This window comes from Palaemon carinicauda, chromosome 27, assembly GCF_036898095.1.
Source record: "Palaemon carinicauda isolate YSFRI2023 chromosome 27, ASM3689809v2, whole genome shotgun sequence".
NCBI lineage: Eukaryota > Metazoa > Arthropoda > Malacostraca > Decapoda > Palaemonidae > Palaemon > Palaemon carinicauda.
In genome coordinates this window covers 83454795-83469794 of record NC_090751.1, presented here as the reverse complement: position 1 = coordinate 83469794, position 15000 = coordinate 83454795, and the positions used below count along the sequence as shown (strand labels likewise).

The 15000-nt window shown below is 36.7% G+C and overlaps 1 protein-coding gene across 2 annotated transcripts in view; it reads left to right on the top strand.

The window, feature by feature from the left end:
• LOC137620779 (uncharacterized) overlaps positions 1 to 15000 on the top strand; it is a 650311-nt gene that overhangs the window by 540449 nt on the left and 94862 nt on the right. The gene's annotated exons all lie outside the window — the stretch shown is intronic.

The window sequence follows — 15000 nt, the reverse complement described above, 5'->3', positions numbered from 1 at the left end:
CCGGCAATTAATTCTAATAGTCAGGCCTTCTCCATCATGAGGCTCGATACTACACGGTATTCTAGAAGTTTTATTCCACCTTTGACCAAGTTGTGGAATGATCTTCCTAATCGGGTACTTGAATCAGTAGAACTTCAAAAGTTCAAACTTGCAGCAAATGTTTTTATGTTGAACAGGCTGACATAAGTCTTTTTATAATCTATATGTGAATTATCTGTTTTAATATTGTTAATGTTTTTGAAAAGATTTTATTTTAATTTTTCATTACTTCTTTCCTTTCCTCACTGGGCTATTTTTCCCTGTTGGAGCCCCTGTACTTATAGCATCTTGCTTTTCCAACTAGTGTATAGTAATAATAATGATAATAAAAACTATTTTAAAAATATCAGTAGTATTCTTTCGGGGATGGTAAAAATAATCCTAAAATTACTTGGGTATGGAAAGTGAATACATAGAATAGTTTAAATATGTATCAATAGGGGATTTTACGAGCATCGGTACTTTTAGTATTATTCTAGTTATCGTAGTAGTCGTAGCGAATCAGTAGTCGTGATATTCCAATAATGATAGTGTACAGAAATAATTTTTAATATAATTCTTAAAGAGAAATCCTTGGAAGAAATCAAAAGAAGCATATAATATATATATATATATATATATATATATATATATATATATATATATATATATATATATATATATATATATATGTATATATATATATATATATATATATATATATATATACATATTTATATTTATACATAATACACAATATCCTGAAATTAAGTTGATAAAAGATATGTAATTTAATATTATTTAACGTAGTATATTTCAACATTAAATACTCGGGTGGAAAAAATAACATTTCCCTTCTATTTCTTTCGCCAAGCTGCCCATTCCTGTTTACAGAGGCTCTCGAGATCAGTTTTTCTCCCCAGTTTGCATCCATCATTTTCAGGACGTTTACTCTGTCGAGTGCCTGCAAAGGGTCCTCGGAGCTGACACAGTGTTTAGATTTCCTCTCTTGGCTAAACCTGTGTAGTCACGTCACCCGCAATGTTGACATGCACGCTTAGGGTCCTTCGTTCTATGTGATTATTTCATTCTCTGTTGAATCTCTGTTCCTTGGGGAAGTTGGTCTTCTAACCATGTTTTATAGGGAAGTATCTCTCTCTCTCTCTCTCTCTCTCTCTCTCTCTCTCTCTCTCTCTCTCTCTCTCTCTCTCTCTCTCTCTCTAAATGTTTGATTAACAGTTAAGGAAAATTAAATGATAGCGGTTAGCGGTCAAGTAATCCGATGAAATAATTTCATGTTGGAATCATTTTCGTATTTTGTAAAATCAGACTTTTAAAAACCTGTTATGTTTTATTGCTATTTAATTCTGTATATCGTAGTGGGCATCGTCGTTATCTCAGGACTTTCCATGAGCTGAGTATTAATTTTTCTCAAGAAAAGCTTCAAGATTTTGCACAATCTGATGAAGATTGTAAGTCATGTCTAATAACTGCAATGTAGAAGGGAACTTCTAGCCCCATATTCAGTGCCTCTCCATCTGTTATTTCGAGTTCTAACAGAATCAGTATTTTCTCGTGGTATCACGATGTTACAATACTAAATACAATACGCTAGAAATGTTGGTACTTTATCTATAAAATTGATTCAGCGTTGGTAGTGCTTTGGACTATGGTTTTGGTGTGTCACGACTGAGATGGTGTGGTCATGTGTTGATGATGGATAGTGGGGAGGTAGTGAGGAGGGCTTGTGAGGAACCTGTAAGAGGGGAAGATCGAGAGGCAGAGAATTAGATGGCAAGATAAAGTGAAGGATGATATGGATAGAAGAGGTTTATTGGAAGAGGATGACCTTGATAGAAGGCATTGGACCGACCCCTAAATATAGGGATAACGGAGGAAAGAAGATTTGGTCTTAGGGAAGAAGTGCAACACCAGAGTTTTGCCTACAGTATGTAATTATGTGGTTGTATTTTATATTCGAATCTTCCTTATTCTGCAGTATTGCAAATCTTGTCCCATAAGTACATATGGTTTTGAGTCTAAACATTGAAATTATAATGAAACTATTCAGGAACTTTACTGAGAAGTTGATGTTGAAACTAAGCACGGAATATTATTATGTCACTTGTTTAAGTCTGTCAGCTTTTGACAGGGGGTGACAGATATCAAGTGGATATCATGATGATATGCATATCATACGTATTTCTTATATAATAGTTAATAAAGACTTTTAAAAAAAATAGTTTCATTATAAAATATGCTGATACTTCACAGACCAGTCTTAAATTTTTCATAAAACATTCCTGGAAAGTTGTACAATCTCCTATGAGAGATGCCCTGGAACATTGTTAATTTGGGTTTATACTGCGGCATGGAAAACAATTCAACAAAGTACAAGCAATCATGTACATAAAACTACGTGCACTTGTACTTCATTATAATCTGTGGGTAGAAGTAATCCTGCCAACTTACTTGGACGCACGTGTACTTAATTTACAATCGGTTAAGAGGAAAAGTAGGTCACGTCACCTATTAAGTATGGGTAGCCAAGTAGCCAGGTGTAATTGTAGGGCACCCACCCAGACTGCAGGGAAATCCCACTACCTTCTCTTCCCCCAGACCCCCTCTCTGATTCCCCCTCTTCCCCGAAAACCCCGCGTTTCATTGGAAACCCCTCGCGCTCAAAGCCTGAGGTGGCTTTTTTTTTTTCTCTCTCTCTCTCTCTCTCTCTCTCTCTCTCTCTCTCTCTCTCTCTCTCTCTCTCTCTCTCTCTCTCGTGAAGGGGAATTGTTTACTGCTGGCAAATGTGTTTGAGAATGATGCGAATAACGGTAATAATAGTAGTAGTAGTATTAGCAGTAGTTCTAGTAACGTTTATATAATTATATATAATTGCCTATATATATACGTATATATATATAAATATATATATATATATATATATATATATATATATATATATATATATATATACATATATATATATATATGTGTATATTATACATAAATATTTTCAAATAGATATGTATATGTATGTACCTCTCTCTCTCTCTCTCTCTCTCTCTGTATATATATATATATATATATATATATATATATATATATATATATATATATATATATATTTATATATATATATTTCTTCAAAAGAGAGGCAAGATCGCTTTATAAATTGTGCCACCAGAGCCTCTGTATAATTAATATTTGCCCGAACTGTGCATTTGAAGAGATTTGGGTTCTATCTCAATATGAGGTAGAAATTTATTTCTATTTGTGCACGATAGTATGTTGATTTTCAATCACATTCTTATCCTAAAACTACTCATATGTTTTTTCCCTGATCATCATCATTAAAAAAAAAAAAAAAATACAAGAAGTAATCGGTTTTCATACAAAACCTTCCGTGCCATCTTGAATTCCCATCGCTCTAAGTAAACAAACATTCGCGTCACCTTCCGCAGAGAATTTTTGTCACACTAAACCCACGATTTATTATGCTTTTTCCACATAACAAAGGCAAACAAACTCTTTTTCACACAACAGAAACATAAACCAAAGTTCCACACAACAGAAACATAAACAAACCCTTTTTCCCCACAACAGAAACATAAACTAAATTTTACACAACAAAAACATAAACCAACACTTTTTCCACACAACGGAAACATAAATTTTCACACAACAAGAACATAAACAAACACTTTTACGACACAGCAGAAATATAAGCCAAATTTCCACACAACAGAAACATATATATTTCCTTTTTCCAGATAACAAAAACATGAACTAACCAAATTTCCACATAACAGAAACATAAGCCAAATTTCCACACAACAGAAACCCAAACCAAATTTCCACACAACAGAACCATAAACAAACCCTTTTTTTAGTTAAAAAACAGGAACAAACCAGATTTCCACACAACAGAAACATAACGAACCTTTTTTTCACATAACAGAAACATAAACAAACCTTTTTTTCCACACAACAGAAACATAAATAACCATTATTTTTCACATAACAGAAACATAAATAAACTAAATTTCCACACAACTGAAACATAAACTAAAATTCCACACAACAGAAACATAAACAAGCCTTTTTTCCACACAACAGAAACATAAATAAACCATTTTTCAACAAAACAGAAACATGAAAAAACAAATTTCCCCACAACAGAAACATAAAACATTTTTTCATACAACAGAGACATAAACAAACCCTTTTTCCGCACAACGGAAACCAACCAACTCCTTTTCCACAAAATAGAAACATAAACAAACCCTTTTTCCACATAACAGAAACATAAACAAACCCTTTTCTCCACACAAAAGAAACATGATTATACCCTTTTTCCACAAATCAGAAAAATAAACAGACCCTTTTTTCCACACAACAGAAACATGAACAAACCCTTTTTCCACGAAACAGAAACACAAACAAACCCTATTTCCACAAAACAGAAACAAAAAACAAACCCTTTTTTCCACTCAACAGAAACATGATTAAACCCTTTTTCCACAAAACAGTAACAGAAACAAACTAAATTGCCTCACAACAGAAACATAAACAAAGCCCTTTTCCTAGAAACATAAACAAACCCTTTTTTCCACGCAACGGAAACATAATCAAACCCTTTTTCCACACAACAGAAACATGAACAAACCGTTTTTCCACATAACAGAAACATAAACAAACTGTTTTTCCGCACAACAGAAACATAAACAAACCGTTTTTCCACATAACGGAAACATAAATAAACCGTTTTTTTCCACACAACAGAAACATAAACAAATCGTACTTCCACACAACAGAAACCTAGAATAAAAGTTCCACACAATAGAAACTTGAGCAAAACGTTTTTCCACACACCAGAAACATAAACAAACACATTTTCCTCAATAGAAACGAAACAAAATCTTCTACACGTCAGAAGCAAACAATTTTACAAGACACATTCTTCCATATTTGAAATGTCATTGCGTCTCCTTGTCGAGCCATCTGTATGCAGATCTTGATTTTTAATAGGAAATCTTCCTTACGCCATTTCTGGTACAGTGTACTGATTAATATTCCATGTGTGAATATACTTTCACCCTGTCCCTGTGCATGGACACACAATTATATATATATATATATATATATATATATATATATATATATATATATATATATATATGTGTGTGTGTGTGTGTGTGTGTATGAATGAATATTTATGTATGTGTATATACTTCATGTAATATACAGTGTGTCTGTATATAAATATATATATAAATATATATATATATATATATATATATATATATATATATATATATATATAGAGAGAGAGAGAGGAGAGAGAGAGAGAGAGAGAGAGAGAGAGAGAGAGAGGAGAGAGAGAGAGAGAGAGAGAGAGAGAGAGAGAGAGAGAGAGATACATGATTATTTTAACCAAAGAATGCTTCATTGTATCTGTCAGAAACTTATCATCCTTGATCCTCCCGAACAATATTTTCTAATAAAAAAAGAAAAAACCACGTGATGTTTCCCCAGGAGACGCACGACTGAATTCCCCAAACTTCCGGGCGGCAAAATGTCAGATGACCTTGATCCTGGACGTGTTGCTCATGACCCTGAATTCTTTCTCATTGGTCTGTTTGGTTATGGATTCTCTTGACTTTGTTGCATTTGGTGGAAATCCCTCCCCCACCCCCCTTTTCTAGCCCACTATGATTTTTGGCTGTGGTTGGTTCTTAAAGCTGTTGCATCGTTTGGTGCAGAGATTTGCCCTGGCCACGTTTTATGGATCGCTGTGGGCTGATTTTCATTTCTCTCTCTCTCTCTCTCTCTCTGGATTTATATTCCATCTATTAATACGGGGTTTTCGGGGGAGGGGGGTTCAGAAAGGGGCCTTGGAAGAAGTGAAGGTAGTGAGATCAGTCTGGGTGGGTGCCCCACAATTACACCTGGCTACTTGGCTACTTAGTTTTATTTAATTTTTATTCAGATTTAAATTTTGGTTTTATAGTTTGATTGTGTCTTTTTTAAATAGTTATAATTTTTATTTGTCTTTAAATTTAGTCTTAATTTTTGTTTTTTAATTTAGATTTAATTTTTTTATTTAATTGTCTTTTTTAAATGTTTTAATTTTTATTTTTAGAATTTAGTTTTGATTTTAATTTTTTTGTTTATTTAATTTACATTTAGTTTTTTATTTAATTTAATTTTGTCTTTTTAATTAGTGTTAATTTTTTTTTTCAATTTAGTTTTAATTTTTGCTCTTTTAACCTATATTTAATCTTTTGTTTTTTAATTTGATTTAGTCTTTTCAAATTAGTTTTAATTTGTCTTTAATTTAGTTTTTTCGTTTTTTTATCTTTTAAATTAGTTTTAAATTCTGTCTTTTAAATTTTGTTTTTTGATCTGGTTTTTGAGTGGCATAATCAAGGGACAGGCGCTCAAAAAGAAGGTTTTTTTTTTTTTTTGGGGGGGGGGGGGGGCTGGTTGTTGTGGCTGTGATCAGGCAGAAACTAGTGAGGCCTCAGTACGTAGAATGCTTGTTCATAGCTCAACTTCCCAACCATAGCTTACAGGGACAGGAAGTTAGAGATTTCCCGAGAAATATATTTAAGCCATGAGCGCGGATAGAAGTCTTGGCCCCTAGATTGTAAGTACTTGTAATTGGATTCATTGCTGACTAATAGGGATTTTAAATGTCGCATCAAAATCACGTAGTTTTTAATTTGACACTCAAAAGGCTTTTGCCCTTATCAGTAATTGCCAACAAGTTTTATGATATGAATTTACTACAGCAGTTCAATTTGAATAAACTTCTTTACCCATCAACAGTTTGGCTGTTTCTGATATCTGTTTACTATTCTGAAAACTAATGAACGAAAATCCTGGCTTTGGTAAATCTATGTCTATATCTACAATCTGGAAAAAAAAAAACATCGAATTTTTTTCGACATGATCAATAAATCACTGATATTACTGTGTGGCCTCTATTAACTGTACGCCCATTGCTTTGTCAAAATTACGTAACATAAAGCTATTCGTGGCTGTTATATAATAATAATCCCATTATCCTTCTGAGGGCTTTGTTCTTGCATCTACTAAATCTATTGAAGATTGTTTCATTGTCATACCACGAACACATATCCACATAGCAAAACCGATCTCACTAAACTGATATATAGCCTGATTTTTATATGTAATTTCAGACGATTTGATTTCTAAATTTTACTAAACTAGCCTTTGTCTAATTTGCTTTTTTTCAATCTTTCACTAAACACTAATTCTAAAGATCCTTTAGTAATCATAGTTCCTAAATAATTAAATGATTCCGCCTAATTAATCATTTTACTTCCAATGACATTTCATCTTGCATTGCATACTCCGATCTCATCATCTCTGTCTTTCTTCTATTCATCTTGAGCCCAACCTCATGTGATATTTCATGTATTCTGGTAAGCAAACTTTGCAAGGCCTGTGGTGTTTTACTAATAAGGACAGCATCATCAGCATATATATATATATATATATATATATATATATATATATATATATATATATATATATATATATATATACATACATACATATACCAAAGGCACTTCCCCCAATTTTGGGGGGTAGCCGACAACAACAAGAAACAAAACAAAAAAGGGGACCTCTACTCTCTACGTTCCTCCAGCCTAACCAGGAACTCAGCCGAGTTCAGCTGGTACTGCTAGGGTGCCACAGCCCAACCTCCCACATTTCCACCACAGATGAAGCTTCATACTGCTGAGTCCCCTACTGCTGCTACCTCCGCGGTCATCTAAGGCACCGGAGGAAGCAGCAGGGCCTACCGGAACTGCGTCACAATCGCTCGCCATTCATTCCTATTTCTAGCACGCTCTCTTGCCTCTCTCACATCTATCCTCCTATCACCCAGAGCTTTCTTCACACCATCCATCCACCCAAACCTTGGTCTTCCTCTTGTACTTCTCCCATCAACTCTTGCATTCATCACCTTCTTTAGCAGACAGCCATTTTCCATTCTCTCAACATGGCCAAACCCCCTCAACACATTCATATCCACTCTAGCCGCTAACTCATTTCTTACACCCGTTCTCACCCTCACCACTTCGTTCCTAACCCTATCTACTCGAGATACACCAGCCATACTCCTCAGACACTTCATCTCAAACACATTCAATTTCTGTCTCTCCATCACTTTCATTCCCCACAACTCCGATCCATACATCACAGTTGGTACAATCACTTTCTCATATAGAACTCTCTTTACATTCATGCCCAACCCTCTATTTTTTACTACTCCCTTAACTGCCCCCAACACTTTGCAACCTTCATTCACTCTCTGACGTACATCTGCTTCCACTCCACCATTTGCTGCAACAACAGACCCCAAGTACTTAAACTGATCCACCTCCTCAAGTAACTCTCCATTCAACATGACATTCAACCTTGCACCACCTTCCCTTCTCGTACATCTCATAACCTTACTCTTACCCACATTAACTCTCAACTTCCTTCTCTCACACACCCTTCCAAATTCTGTCACTAGTCGGTCAAGCTTCTCTTCTGTGTCTGCTACCAGTACAGTATCATCCGCAAACAACAACTGATTTACCTCCCATTCATGATCATTCTCGCCTACCAGTTTTAATCCTCGTCCAAGCACTCGAGCATTCACCTCTCTCACCACTCCATCAACATACAAGTTAAACAACCACGGCGACATCACACATCCCTGTCTCAGCCCCACTCTCACCGGAAACCAATCGCTCACTTCATTTCCTATTCTAACACATGCTTTACTACCTTTGTAGAAACTTTTCACTGCTTGCAACAACCTTCCACCAACTCCATATAACCTCATCACATTCCACATTGCTTCCCTATCAACTCTATCATATGCTTTCTCCAGATCCATAAACGCAACATACACCTCCTTACCTTTTGCTAAATATTTCTCGCATATCTGCCTAACTGTAAAAATCTGATTCATACAACCCCTACCTCTTCTAAAACCACCCTGTACTTCCAAGATTGCATTCTCTGTTTTATCCTTAATCCTATTAATCAGTACTCTACCATACACTTTTCCAACTACACTCAACAAACTAATACCTCTTGAGTTACAACACTCATGCACATCTCCCTTACCCTTATATAGTGGTACAATACATGCACAGACCCAATCTACTGGTACCATTGACAACACAAAACACACATTAAACAATCTCACCAACCATTCAAGTACAGTCACACCCCCTTCCTTCAACATCTCAGCTTTCACACCATCCATACCAGATGCTTTTCCTACTCTCGTTTCATCTAGTGCTCTCCTCACTTCCTCTATTGTAATCTCTCTCTCATTCTCATCTCCCATCACTGGCACCTCAACACCTGGAACAGCAATTATATCTGCCTCCCTATCATCCTCAACATTCAGCAAACTTTCAAAATATTCCGCCCACCTTTTCCTTGCCTCCTCTCCTTTTAACAACCTTCCATTTCCATCTTTCACTGTCTCTTCAATTCTTGCGCCGGCCTTCCTTACTCTCTTCACTTCTTTCCAAAACTTCTTCTTATTCTCTTCATATGACTGACCCAGTCCCTGACCCCACCTCAGGTCAGCTGCCCTCTTTGCCTCACGTACCTTGCGCTTTACTTCCACCTTTTGCTCTCTATATTTTTCATACTTCTCTATACTATTACTCTGCAGCCATTCTTCAAAAGCCCTCTTTTTCTCTTCCACTTTTACCTTCACTCCTTCATTCCACCATTCACTGCCCTTCCTCATGCTGCCTCCAACAACCTTCTTGCCACATACATCACTTGCAATCCCAACAAAATTTTCTTTTGCTAACTTCCACTCCTCCTCTAAATTACCAGTTTCTCTTACTCTCACCTCGTCATATGCCATTTTCAACCTTTCCTGATATTTACTTTTTACCCCCGGTTTTATTAGCTCTTCAACCCTCACTAGCTCCCTTTTACATCCACCTACTCTATTCCCCCACTCTTTTGCTACAACTAATTTTCCTTCCACCAAAAAATGATCAGACATGCCATTAGCCATACCCCTAAACACGTGCACGTCTTTCAATCTTCCAAACATTCTTTTAGATATCAACACATAATCCATTAATGCCCTTTCTACTACTCTTCCATTTGCCACTCTCACCCATGTATACTTATTTTTATCTTTCTTTTTAAAAAAGCTAGCACTTATTACCATCTCTTGTTCAACACACATATCTACCAGTCTCTCACCACTCTCATTTTCACCTGGTACGCCATACTTTCCAATGACACCTTCTACCTCTCCAGCGCCCACTCTAGCATTTAAGTCACCCATAACAACTACATAATTCCTTCTACCCAGTCCTTCTACACACCCAGTTAATTCACTCCAGAACTCATTCCGCTCTTCTTCACTTTTCTCACTACCTGGCCCATACGCACTGACAAACGCCCAACATTCCCTACCCAACCTAACCCTTACCCACATTAACCTAGATGATATCTCCTTCCATTCCACTACTTTACCTGTCATCCATTCACTCAGCAATAAAGCCACACCCTCTCTCGCTCTTCCCCTTTCAATCCCAGACACTCTACCAGACATTTCACCAAACATCACTTCACCCTTTCCTTTCATCTTTGTCTCACACAAGGCCAATACGTCCATCCTTCTACTTCTAAACATACTTCCAATCTCACATCTTTTACTCTCTATCGTACTACATCCACGCACATTCAAACACCCCAAAACTAGAGTGCGGGGAGCAGTCACTCTCCCCCCAGCTCCATCTCTTTGTTGCTGTCTCACAGGAAGTTTTATACAGGAGAGGGGGTTCCCAGCCCCCTCGTCCCGTATATATATATATATATATCTATCTATATATATATATATATATATATTCAACAATTCCTACTCCCTCTGTCTTGCCTAATGAAAACCCCTCTCATCAGGGTATGACTACTCCTTTTCCACCTACCCTAGGGACGGGGAGAGACCAAGTAATTATACGTCTGGTTATGGCGCTGAGCGTGACTGGAAAGAAATATATCATAAATATATGCAATATATGTATATATATATATATATATATATATATATATATATATATATATATATATATACTGTATATATATATATATATATTTGTGTGTGTGTGTGTGTGTGTGTGGGTGTGAGGCATTTATTTCATGCACCCTTTTCTACAATATCAATTAACGTTATACGTTAGTTACATCCTGTGAAGTAGATGATTTCAAACAGTATGCTTTGGGTTTGGGCCCTTGCCATTTTCGAGTTGTCCCAGGTTGACCTGGTGTTAACCTGGTCTATCTGGGCGCGGGTTATATTCGTTTCAGTAGCTAGGGAATTTTGAAATGGTCGATTTTCTTGTATATTCTTGCTTTGTGTTACTATCGCACAAATGTTCCTTCGCTTGTATCCTGTACGTACTTTGCACAGTGTAGTGTCACAAGAAAAGAATTCAATTAACTTTTTTTTTTTTTTTTTTTTTTTTTTTTTTTTTTTTTTTTTTTTTTTTTTTTTTTACGTTTTCTTGGAACCGTGGAAGAGGAGGTTGATAATGTTAATTATGTCTGAATTTTACGTAAAGGAGAAATCTATTTCATATTTTTCACCTTTTTTCACAAATTTAATAAAAAGTGGAGAAAATAATGAGATAAACCCTTTTTTTCACCATCATGTACCGTATAATCCTCTCCACGTGTTTGGAAAAGTTTCAAGACAAAAGTAACTCTGTTTACTTTTACCCAATGGAAGAAAAAAAAAACATACAGTTGTTGGCAACTGTTAGTTGTACTTTTATTTCTTTCGTTCCAATGGTTGAAATTGACCAAGATTGCTTTGCTTGCTCGAGATAAAAGCTATTTTAAGAATCATATTTAATATTTTCTAGTTAATTGTTCAATGCAAGCTGTAAGGATGTCTGGTTTGTTGAAAGGTGAATTTGCCAAGAATTAATCTTTATTCATAACGAGGTTCGGCGTCAATGACCGTAGATGTCAGGGTGCCAGAAAACTCCAAATCAATCAATCATAATGAAGTTAAGTTCCAGTATGTAACTTCTGTGAAACGGGTCTATTTCTCGTAGATTATGCTCTTTTTACTATACGTTTTAATTTTTCAAATATTTGAAGTGCTATCAATTTTGTATTGTAATACGATGAATAGAGATATTTTTTACTCTCTTTGAAGTGCACAATTTCTGAAGATGCCCAAATCCAATCAATCTTTTGAGTGAACTAAAGGGAAAATAAAAGAAAAAAAAAAGAAAAAAAAAAGCGAAGAACGGAAATGTCCAATAAAAATCTCCTGGTAGTTTTATTCTCATCCAGGATTCACTCCGGTGCCAGTTAGGACCTGGCACCCGACTCTTTGAGATCCTCGTTGAGGGAAATTTCCAACCTCAGGTAATAGAGCGTGGTTGGTGCCGTTCCCTGGCACATGATTGGTGGGCTCGTCCAACGGGAAAACCCAGGGAGGCAGAGACAGTGCCAAGTGGTCATTGGCACTTTCAGACGGGTCACTTGCATGGGGGGCGGTCGGTCGTTCTGCCAGTGCCAAGGCAGAACGAGGGTAGGGCTTAAGAGTAGGCCATGTCACCAGGTGGTGGTGGGGGGTGCGTGGGTCCCAGGGGTTCGGCAGGGGTTGCAACAGAACCCACGAGGGATGAGATGGGTTTGTTTTGGGTCGGAAATTTGCCGGCTCTCTCCTTTGCTTTCTATTTTTTCCTCCTTTTCTTAGTAAATCTCTCTCTCTCTCTCTCTCTCTCTCTCTCTCTCTCTCTCTCTCTCTCTCTCTCTCTCTCTCTCTCTCTCTCTCTCTCTCTCTCTCTCTCGATTGTCTCTAGAAGTTCTTCTAGAGTATCATCAGATATTTATTGTTTTCATTTTTTGTTTTCATCTCGCGCACATCTTCTGGATTTAGACAAGATTTAGAACTATATATTTTCGCTACGTAAGAAGTGTAATAAAAAAGAAAAAATATCATCATGTATTAAAGAAAAATTTTGGGATTTGAAGTTCAATTTCATCCACTAAAAGTGACTAAAAACAGCAATATTTTTTTTAAGTTGTTTGTGTATCATTTCTCTTGTTGGTTCCTAATGAAAATTATTCAAATTTATTGAACATTTTATATATTGGTTTATTAGATATTTTTATATAAATTAATGAATCCTGTCAATTTAAGATTGATTTTGAAAATGGCAATTTCAATGTCGTTTATTTATCCTTTACTTAGAAATACCCAAATGTTTTGATTTCCGTTATTGAGTATCATTATGGTAGAATTGAAAGGGAAATAAGAAAGATATAAGGTTAATGTGATCTGTCACAGAATAGCAAGCAAGTGAAAGAGAATAATATGCCAGAGAGAGAGAGAGAGAGAGAGAGAGAGAGAGAGAGAGAGGTACTTAGTTAAACCCCTGTCAGTGCCAGAATAGAGCATATGTAATCATTCTATTTTGGCTCGAGACTGCACAGTGTAGAGGCAAGAGACGCCTTTAAATCCCCTGTCATATTGAAGCGGTATGAAAAGGGAGGGGTCGACATTGCTCCTATAAGTGTTTGTGGGCGGGTATGTTTGTGCAGTGACGTCACATACAAACTGCTGGTCCCTTGTGCGTGCGAGTGCGTACGTCTGATCGAGGGCTTACCGCTGGTACTGTACCCGTGACTAACCAAGATATTGGTTGGGAGGCTGCGCTCGGCTAGTCAGCAGAAGAGTGGCACTGTTTCAGTCACTTGTAGGGCACGCCTTGGGGAGCATCGGAAGGGCATCATCATACGTCCCGCTGCTTCTGATTAGAGAAGGGGTGTCCCAAGTGATTCTCGTGAAGGGCGCGAGCTACCTTTACGGAAATTGAGCCACCAAACGGCTACCTTTACGGAGATTGAACCTCAAGCTGACTCGCTTTTCAACCGGAAAATATACAACTAGTCTGGGATACTTTTTTCAGAAGTGGATCTGTCTTATCACTTCAATTCTTTATCATCAAGTGGAAGAAGAATCTAACTGTTTTATTCACCGAGTGGCAGATAACCTCAAGATCTCTCCATTCAGAAATTCCATAAACTGAGATTTTATAGCCTTTTCAAGTCCCTGGTGCGTCCCATGTGTTTTTCATTAGACAAGAAACTACAACTCTTTGCATTGTACGTGTGATTTCTTGACTGACCTGGTGTTGGCTTGACCTGGAGAGGAATCCACTAGCAACGGTGAATTTCAAGAAAAACAGAGGAAAAGCACAATGGTGTGTTTCAGCCACTTGCAAAACGTCAGCCACTACGCTCATAGTAAGTTATAATCTTTTATCCTTTTTTTTTCTCCCTGTTTTTTTTTTCTGGTTTGTTGTTTTGTATTTGGTTTCCACCTCTTAACCTATTTTAAGCTGATCAATTATCTATATGATTTGTTTTAATGATCGCGTTAAGTTCGTCTCATATATTTTTTCAATATCCCATATCTTGACGTTATAATCGGTATTCCTCGTAATTATGTAGTCGAATAATTTACTGCCATTGTAAATTTAATAGAAATAGAAAATGAATAGACCGTCATTTATCCCTTAGTACAAATAGTCTGATTAATGCCATCCAGATTAATATCAGTAAACTGCTGAGAATCGTCACCCAGGAGGGACTATCATTACCAAGATGTCAATAAAGCATGTCTCTCTCCCTCACTTTGCCCTCGCGAAAGCCCTGTCGCACTGGCTAATTGAAGAGGCAACCAGGGGGAAAGTCAGGTCATCGTCGACGGCTGGGTCGAATGAAATCCCCTGGGGAACCTTGACGTTCGTGAGATCCTTTGGCGTGGTAATACTCAAGAGACGCTTCTTCAATTAGTTGACTTAATGAAAGCGTTCAGTTTCTCCATTATACCGGAAAATCAATTTAAAAACAGATTGTAATACAGGATTGCTGGAAAACAGGCCGTGGTTT